Source organism: Babylonia areolata, chromosome 1, assembly GCF_041734735.1.
Source record: "Babylonia areolata isolate BAREFJ2019XMU chromosome 1, ASM4173473v1, whole genome shotgun sequence".
Lineage (NCBI taxonomy): Eukaryota > Metazoa > Mollusca > Gastropoda > Neogastropoda > Buccinidae > Babylonia > Babylonia areolata.
In genome coordinates this window covers 87491232-87501231 of record NC_134876.1, presented here as the reverse complement: position 1 = coordinate 87501231, position 10000 = coordinate 87491232, and the positions used below count along the sequence as shown (strand labels likewise).

General features: G+C 42.9%; 1 protein-coding gene across 1 annotated transcript in view; it reads right to left on the bottom strand.

The window, feature by feature from the left end:
- LOC143293993 (uncharacterized) overlaps window positions 1-10000 on the bottom strand; it is a 348573-nt gene that overhangs the window by 60515 nt on the left and 278058 nt on the right. Inside the window, exon 5 of the mRNA XM_076605390.1 lies at window positions 6149-6195. The gene's annotated coding sequence lies outside the window, so the exon portion shown is untranslated. The remainder of the gene's footprint in view (window positions 1-6148; window positions 6196-10000) is intronic.

Below are 10000 nucleotides of genomic sequence, written 5' to 3'. Positions count from 1 at the left end.
TCCACGAAGTAGGAATAATGCGTTTTGATCGGTTTGGGTCATGTACATATAGTGATGAAAACAAATATCTGGCACAACAAATCGAAACTTTGACATAATTTGGATCACAACACGAGTTAAATTCAGTTAAAATATATTGTTCGTTGAAATGCAAAGTCCCGAATGAAAAACTGATTGAAACGTTTCACTTGTCTGAATATGGTTTTGCCATTTCTGCCATACAACCAATCAGTCTTTGGCGAAAGTTATGAATAAACAATTCTTACGCCTTGACTACAGAGGGACTGAGAGAGTGAGTGTGTGTGTGTGTGTGTGTGTGTGTGTGTGTGTGTGTGTGTGTGTGTGTGTGTGTGTGTGTGAGAGAGAGAGAGAGAGAGAGAGAGAGAGAGAGAGAGAGAGAGAGAGAGAGAGAAGTACGTTGTTTCGTTGTAAAGTGCTGCAGTGTCTTTTTACTTTGTAAGACCGACCGTGAAAACCACAAACAGTGAATGACCGGTCACTCACATGCTATGGGGACTTCGCTTTCAGCGATCAGTGGGTAACGCGAGAAATTAAGTGATCCCACCTGTGGATTCTTTCCTGGTTTTCTTTTCCATCCCCGAGCTGAACATAGCGAAATTTGTCCCCCACACTCCCCCTTCCCCTCCCCCCCATCCCTCCCAGGAGCGGTAATAATTAGATTCAGACAGCAGTGATATCGACCCGCTGGGTTTTGCTCTGGTGGAAAATGTGCACTCCTCACTATCAGTATAGCAGTGGTTTCAGCACTGACGAAAGAGATGTCCAGGAGTTGTCCAAGTCATGTGTCCTGTTTTAAAGTTATATGATTTATTCTTCTTTGTACCACGATTTCTTCTTCTCATACTGACACGTTATTCTAGTTTGGTTTATTCTTGCTTGGTACAGTCGGCATTCCAAGCCGAACCGTTTAGGGGACGCGGAAGCGGGAAAACGAAGCTTGGTTCAACCAGTCAAATCAACACTTCTCCATCGCTTTTTGCCGTTTTAGTGACACCCCCCCCCCCCCCTCCCCCCCATCCTCCTTAAAAAAAATATTTAAACTGCAGTGCTCTCATGCTGTGCTGATCCAGGGAAACTGAAACAGGCAAGTAGTTAGTTGTTGGGTAGAAGGTTCCCCCCCCCCCTCCTTTCTCATCTGTGTCATTTGCAGATCACTAGTGGATCCCTCTCACACAGGCAGTGAAAGAAACAGTGTTGAAAACGGGCATTTTAAGCAACAAGACAAGCCATGCCGTGATACCGGAGAAGTGAAGCTATAACCTTTTGCGGGAAACCCCAAACCCACAGCACAGGGAAGATATACCCGGGCCTTCAGATGCTCGGGAAGATGTTCTTTCTGCTGTTCCCCGTCTCTGTTTCTCTGCCTCTGTCTCTGTCTGTCTGTCTGTCTCTCCCTTTTTCTTCCATTCACGCAGTGGTGGTTTAAATGAATAATGAATGCCTCGGCAGATTTGGAAGCGATGGTCTAGAGCTTCAACGAGATACTCAGTGGTGAACTATTAACTAGTCTTAAGAGAGAGAGAGAGAACAAGAACAAGAACAAATGTTTTAATTGCGTATAGGCCTGTGACCCGTTGCAAACATAATATACATAAAGAAACGTACACAAGGCACACAAATAAGTAGATAAATAACAGACAGGTAAACAGATAAACAAATAAATGAATAAATAAATCTTTCGTCCCCACTGTATCAGCTAGAGACCATCCTTGTGAGAAGACACTTGAAAAAGGCAATGGCAAAACATAATTAATCATTTTCGTACCTTAACTAGTTGTTGGTAATGATTCATGATTCATTAAGTCTCTGCGTTTAAAAGCCAGAAAAAGAAACTTTGAAAGATTTAGTTTACTGTCGAGTCCACCATTCAAAATACTTGCACATTGCTGATCCCGTGTCAAGTATGAGTTGGAACTATTTATACAATATTTCAACCTGAGGTCACTGTAGTTTGGGCATTCAAACAGTACATGGAATTCATCTTCACAGTCAGCAGAACAAAGAGGGCAACCCATTTGACCAACAGGGGAAAAGCGGTGGATGTGGTTATTTATAGCCGAAACACCCATTCTGAAGCGTGTAAATATTGTTTTGAAATATCTATTATTAATGTGATCAAGGTATTTTTCACATTCAATGGCGCTTTTAAACGAGTGATAAAATTCAAAGCGCCTGCTTTCTGACACATGCGCATACCAACGCTGACAAAAGCAGTTCTGTAAGCGCTCTTTAAATATGCGTATGAAGAGTTTCTCATCCCCAACTGCTCCAAACATCCAAACATAACCGAAACCATTGGTACAGAGAAGGTTCTTTACGTAAGTAACCCAGTTTTGTGCATTGTTACTTCTGTTTTGTATGTCGTAAAGCATATCATAGGCTTTCCTAGAATATCTAGACAATGGCTGTTTATGTAGCCGAAACCAATATAGTATACATCTCGCGGCAGAGTTTATAAACAATGGGTATCTTCCAAGTTCGCCGTATACCATATCATTAGGAGTGAAAGGTGGGACGTTTAGCAGTAATTTGCAAGCTTGCAAATGGATCCTTTCTATGGATTCTCGTGGTTTGAAACCCCATAGCTCTGAGCCATACAAAAGCGAGGGAACGACCTGAGCATCAAAGAGCTTGAAAAACAGTTTAGAGAGAGAGAGAGAGAGAGAGAGAGAGAGAGAGAGAGAGAGAGAGAGAGAGCAACAGAAACAAAAGTTTGAAATTTCAAGGGGACGTGAAAGCGTGCGGATTGAAATATATATGCTACACAGGTGGAAAAAAAAAGTACGCTCGTGTGTGCATCGTTGACCAATGAGATATCTTAAAAAAAAAAGAAAGAAAAAAAAGCAGATACTTAAGGGAGGTAAACAGGGAGAATGAGAAACAGAGAGAGAAAGTGTGTGTGTGTGTGTGTGTGTGTGTGTGTGTGTGTGTGTGTGTGTGAAAGAGAGAGAGAGAGAGAGAGAGAGAGAGAGAGAGAGATACAAGCAGGCAGACAAAGCGAGAATATTGCAGCAGATAGAAAAAGAACAAAATGGAGGAAACTAGAATGAGAGAGAAAGAGGGCGGGGGAGGTACGATGAGAGGGAGGGAGGAGGACAGAGAATGAGAGAGAGAGGGAGAGGGGGGTACGGTGGGAGGGAGGGAGGGAGGAGGACAGAGACTCAGAGAGAAAGAGAGAAAGGAGATAGACAGAGAGATACAGAGAGAGAAAAAGGGAGAGAGAGAGACAGAGACAGTGTACTTGCGTTCTGCATTCCTCTCATCCAAATAAACAGCGCATCAATCTTTGTCTCCCATTTACCTAACAACTATTAAAAAAAAAACCCAACCAGCAAAAAAAAAAAAAAAAAAAAAAGAAAAAAAAAAAGGGCCAATATCCCACCGTCTATCTAACTTATCTTACATTGTCGTCTGGAAGCAAATTGTAAAAGGGGGGTTGGGGTGGGGGTGGCGGTTGTATGTGACGCCACCTATTAATATACATCCCCTGTAAAACTTCTCTGTCGATGCTGCCGTTCATGATATTCAGATTTGATCTCTTCAGGTCATGTAGTATAGCATGCACTAAATTATCCTCTATCTCTTTAAAAAAAAAACAACCAAAAAAACCCCCCCAAAACCGCCTCATCCTGAGCTGACAGCTCCATCATAATAAATCTATCACTCCCGTGCGTCTTGATGAGGGGATGGGCCGAAAGATAGGAGCTATTTTCCTGACTTTTTTTCTGAGATAAGCCCCGATTCCCTTTAAGCTGGGTTCTACCCTCGTATATCTTCTGTTTCGCTGCCTAATCTTTCCTATGCCTATCCCTATGTCCCACTAAATACAGGAGAGTGTTGTTCTTTTATGTTAGTTCTGCGTTGAACGAAGGCGATTGGAAATGATAACTGTATTGTCGCGAATAATTAATGTTTCGCTTGAAACGTACGTGACTGGGCTGTACTGTTCCGTTCATCATAGACAGAGGTGCCAACATGGCCCGACAGATACAGACACACACAGTACTGATGATGACATTTGAAGAACTGTTTGAAAGGCACGTTCATGTAATAGATGTAACTCCCACCCCCTTTCGTTGTTGTTATAATCGTTGTGAAAGGAATATTCTCTTTTAAAGTATTGTCCAAAGGGCTAAAACGAATGAGGAGTAATTTCGACCAAAGACACCGGCTCCTGACTTCGAGAATGATTTCACACTCGATACAGGATGGTGTAGGTTTGGGAGAAAGGGGTTGGGGAGGGGGGGGGCGCCGAGGGGTGTGTGGGGGGGGGGAGACTCCGCTGTGACCTTTTCAGAGTTAGTGAAAGTAGCTCCCCTGCAGATAACGACAGACATGTGAGACAGTTAGCGAGAAAATTTACACTCAGTGTCCTCACGAGGTGCAGCAGCAAAGAGGGGTGAAATGAGGACGTCTTTAGACAGCTGATCCGAGCCTTCAGGCACTTTCTGCCTCCCAACCCCGACTTCGCTATGTGCCTTTTGTAAAGTGGGTGGGATGGAGGAAGTGCGAACAGGGTGAATGGATTAATGAGATCGGTGATGAGATAGCATGTATACTAATTATCTCTGCATGTCTGTTCGTTTTTCCAGTCTGTCTGCACATCAGGCTGCATCCCTGAATTTGACCAGCTTGTCAATGTCAAAGCATCCCGTAAAACAAAAACAAAAGTAAAGCAACTAACAGGCCTAAAAAATCAACAACAGAAAACTCTACGTAAATCAGACATGTTAATGCAAATAGTTCATTAAAAGAGATCTTTGAAGTTTTGAATAGATGACGCGGGGGATTTTGTTTTTCATTTTTAAATTTGGTTGTTTGAAATATCAAGCACGCAACCTTCCTGTCGCCCTCTTCTATCTCCACAAGTGACCGAGTGATGCATTGAGACAAAGGTGGTCGATATCACTAGTGTTATTGATGCACTCACGCCACACCTATGCAGAATCCCATTAAAAGGCTTTCCCGGAACAACACATCCTCAACACTGTTGTTATCACATTAAAAAGCACGATCAAATGTGGTACTGTTGCTTTATCTCAGAAGACGGTGTTCTGCGTATTAATGATCATTCGTGATTATTTCATTCTTGTAACCTTGTAATTAATTGAAATGAAAGTTTGACTGCTACTACGTTACATTCGGTGCTTCCAAACGTGACTGTATCGATTCAAAAAGGAGATTTGATGTAAATCAGAATGAACTTGACTTTGAAAACAACGGCTTAATGGCACGGTAGCACCAAAACACAAACATCAAGTTCGAGAAAGCGAGAGGCAAATAGAGACAAATTTGTGTATACTTACATGAATACTGACTAGAAGACAGACGCACAAACAAATACACTCTCACACTCTTATTCACCGATCCAATTTTTCCCCTTGGCAATCTGAATCTCTCTCCACACCTATATCCCCTCCCCTTTCTGCTCACATGTTGGGCTGATTTCACGACTGACTCGACAGCGTGTTAAAAAAACTTACAAAAACGGAAAGTATATCAGTCGTAAACATCAACGCATTCAATCAAAATGACGAAATCAAGTTAATGAAGCTCCAACATCAAAGAGACATCCTTTGAATCTGTATTATAAACGTGCGCGCCTTCGTGAATAACCAATAAATGCCGAAATCAAAACAAAATGAAAGACATCTGAGCAAACTAATCGGTGTGCAAACAACACAAAACTGAAATTTTACGACGAGCAAACATCGCAGCTCACACAACCTGCTTCGATTCGGCTGGTGATAAAGGTACATCAATGCAAGTTCGAAGAATGATTAGATCTATGGTTTGGTTATAAAGACACATCACTGATAGATCCCATGAATTATCAGTTTAAAAAAAAAAAATCTCCGATGTAGGCTATCTGACCAAAGCGTACACAACGCACAAGCTTATCCACACCAACAAAGGATAATCGTCTTGGATGGTTACAGAATCCATCGGCTTCCAAATTATGCAAGCGTTATGATGTACCACAATAGTGCTGAGCAGCACCCTTGTTTTCAAAGCACAGCTGCCAACCAATACAAGACTTAAAAAACCAACAACAATAAACAAGCAAACACACACACACACACACACACACACACACACACACACACACACACCACTCAAAACTCACCAGACGTCCAGAGCATGGCAGTAAATCCACTCATCAAAATGTCACACCTGAAACACGACAAATTCAACCGTCAAGATATTCGACTGAATATAACTTTTAAATTCATTCTAAGGATACACAATGTGATTAAAAAAAAAAAAGGAGGGGGGGGGGGGGGGGGGGGGGGGTTGTGGTGGAGAGGCTTGTTATTCCCCTTAAATTATCTATTTAAGATTATAAAATAAAGTAAAAAAACAAAAAAACAAAACAAAACAAAAACAAAAAAAAACCTCGATACATTTGAAATAAGTCATACTGGCAAAACCACTGTCAGATTAGCAGTCGGTGTTCTTCCCAATGTTCAGTCTCACCAGCAAGCCGTCAAAGGTAAAACAAGCAGTCTGGAAATATCAACAAACATTCCAGTAATATATATTACTGGAATGTTTGTTGATGTTTCCAGACTGCACAAACACACACACACACACACACACACACAGAATCGATTTGATGACATGTGAGAATATATAATATTTCACAAAACAAAGAAACTCGCAACTTAAACTCATAATGTAAAGTTCACGAAATCATTTTTTTTAAAATGACACTGAAACCATCCCACTCTGACATTTCGACGCTGAATAAAACCAGAAGAAAAGTTCAAATGAGCTGCGTTTGTCCCTGAATATATATATATATATATATATATATATATATATATATAAAGATATATATAAATGAATAAAACATTTACATCTTTTCTTCACCAAGGTCACTGCCACTGTGGTGTTCGGTCCGCAGAGGTGTGACATCTTGCCCTGTACCTAATCTCTGTCCACTTGCTGACTCTTTTACTTCAGTGTCAGACACGAACAGTTCGTTCACTGCATCAGTACCGTCATGATGACCACGTCTGCTGTCGCTTTGCCTTCTCCTGGTTCCTAGCTGAGAGGTTTCTCTCTCTCTCCCCCCCCCCCCCCCAACACACACACACACCCTCGTATAATATTTCACTTGGGATCGACGACTCATCGCAGGATCTGCCTTGGTTTTGTTCGCACCGTGCTCTGAGGCCAAAGTCCATTGTTGTCGCCTTTCAGCGCTATTTTCCACACGCAGACTGCATTGTCAGGGGGAGCGGTTTAAAATTATCCTCAGAGGAATCGTAATTTCAGAAACTACAATTTTTGCGATGGAAGTACTAGAAGCGAATAGCTCAGAGAAATAGCGTCTTGTCACGTCGTATCAGTCACACCATGTGATCTACCGAGAGAGGGAAGGGAGGAGGGATTGAGAGAGGGGGGATAGAGAGAGAGAGAAATTCAGAGACAAAGAGATAAATTGAGAAACTGAGAGGGACAGACAGACAGAGACAGATATATAGACAGGGAACAAGATAGAAAACCAGACACAGGAATAGACAGAGAGACAGACAGAGACAGATGATCAGACAGACAGACAGACAGAGACCAATACGAAAACAGAAAGAAGGGCAAAGTATCCCGGACGTCATCAGTCAGAACTTCATCCCACACCATCTTACTCCCGGCGGGAAAAATGATTTGTCGAACGGATGACCGGAAGCCGCTAGTCTGGCCAAAGGGCAAGCACATAGAAAGAGCTGTCGTCAGCACTAAACCACCGACTGGTCAGACACTGGTATGAAAGGCACGTATCCTGCACTGTAGTCCCCCTGTCATCCCCTTGTCACTCACCTACTCCCTGTACTGACCCCCCCACACCCCCTTCTAAGTTCCCCCCACCCCGTTCTAAGTTCCCATCACCCCGTTCTAAGTTTCCTCCACCCTCTTCGAAGTTCCCCTCATCCATCTGTTCTCCCTTTGAGTGACTATCCTCGGATAGCAAACAAGACTGTTTTAACGCACTTTGGTCAGCCGACACCGTTTGTCATGATTTGTTTGGGGGGTGGGGGGTGGGGGGTGGGGGATGGGGGCGGGTGGGGGTGGGTGGGTGGGAGGTATACAAATGCCTAAAATATAATGACACAACAACATCGAGTGTTATTTATTTCGTGGTAGAAGCTTTTAAAGCGCTGCTCGGATTTTTGCAACGAAGACTGCATTGTTTCATATCCGAAATCCGACTTAGGCTACACAAGCAAGCATTGGTTGAACCTTGTCATGCGCAGTCTCAAATAAAACTTTAATAACAGGATCTTCCTTACAACATTTATCTTTTATATATATATATATAAACAAAGAGAGAAAAATGAAGTAAAGGAAAGGTGGGTGAGGTGGAGGTTGGGGATATTTCACCCAAGACACCGTGTGGCTAACATCGTTCACATATATATTTTAATGTCCACAATGTGTCACACAGCAAGATGATTCTTTGAGAAGGAAAAAAATTGCATGACCTTTTCGAGACAGGGAAGCAAACCCCCCAGAGACTGATACAGCCATGAGAGTCAGCTTATGACGAAATCGCCGCTCTACCCACGAGATGTCATTGATAGGGTGTATAAAATGAGAAACTCTTCAATCAGATCAGTCTCCTCGCACTTTGCCCCCCTATTTTGATGTTGTGTGCGAATTGGGTGGCAGGCTGAGAGAGGGATGGTGATGGGGGTTCCGGGGTTGAGGTGTTGACAGGAGGCGGAGATGTGGGGGTGGAGCTTGACGCTGTGGGGTGGGTGAAATGTGAAGGAGAAAGTACTGGGTGGCAGAAGAGGTGTGCTGAGTCGGTGGAGGGGGTGACGGGCGCCATAGCCGAGTGGTTAAAGCGTTGGACTTTCGATCTGAGGGTCCCGGGTTCGAATCACGGTGACGGCGCCTGGTGGGTAAAGGGTGGAGATTTTTACGATCTCCCAGGTCAACATATGTGCAGACCTGCCAGTGCCTGAACCCCATTCGTGTGTATACGCAAGCATAAGATCAAATACGCATGTTAAAGATCCTGTAATCCATGTCAGCGTTCGGTGGGTTATGGAAACAAGAACATACCAAGCATGCACCCCCCCCCGAAAGCGGAGTATGGCTGCCTACATGGCGGGGTAAAAACGGTCATACACGTAAAATGCCCACTCGCGTATATACGAGTGAACGTGGGAGATGAAGCCCACGAACGCTGAAGAAAATGAAGAAGAAGAAGGTGGACGGGGTGATTGAACGATATATGTATGCATCCGTCTGTGTCTTCTGTGTCTGTGATTCTGTGTGTCTGTTTCCCTGCTTTCTTCCTCGTCTCTCTGTCTGTCTCTGCCTCTGTCTCTGTCTCTGTCTCTCTCTCTCTCTCTCTCTCTCTCTGTGTGTGTGTGTGTGTGTGTGTGTGTGTGTGTGTGTGTGTGTGTGTGTGTGTGTGTGTGTGTGTGTATGTGCTAACAAAAATGGTTCTCTTCTGACACACGTCCGCACGGTCCCCTGTCCTATGTGTGGTGCTTCAGTTGAAGATGAAATTCATTTCCTCCTTTTTATGTGTAAGTATTATGAAGAAATTCGAAAGAAATGCTTAATTTTCAACGGTGAAAACTTAGAGAACATGAACTATACCAGTACGCTTTTGATAGATGATGACGTGAGAACGAAATCACTAGCGAAATTTATCGCCCAAGCTTGGGATTGTTGGAACAAAGAAGTTATCTTCGGGAACCTTATAGTTATCGACCCCCCCCCCCCCCCCAAAAAAAAAAAAAAAAAAAAAAAAAGAAAAGAAAAAAAGAAGCAACTGTTACCCTGATGCCATTTCCACAGTTTAAAATTCTGAATGAATGTGTTGAATTTTATTATTTCGTTGTTATTATTTTTGTTGTTGTTTGTCTTTGATTTTCTTTTTACTCTTAGCAATGTGTCAATTTCTCTGTAAACCGTCGTTATATTTTTACACTGCCCCCCTTGCCAAAAGATAGTATTGTCA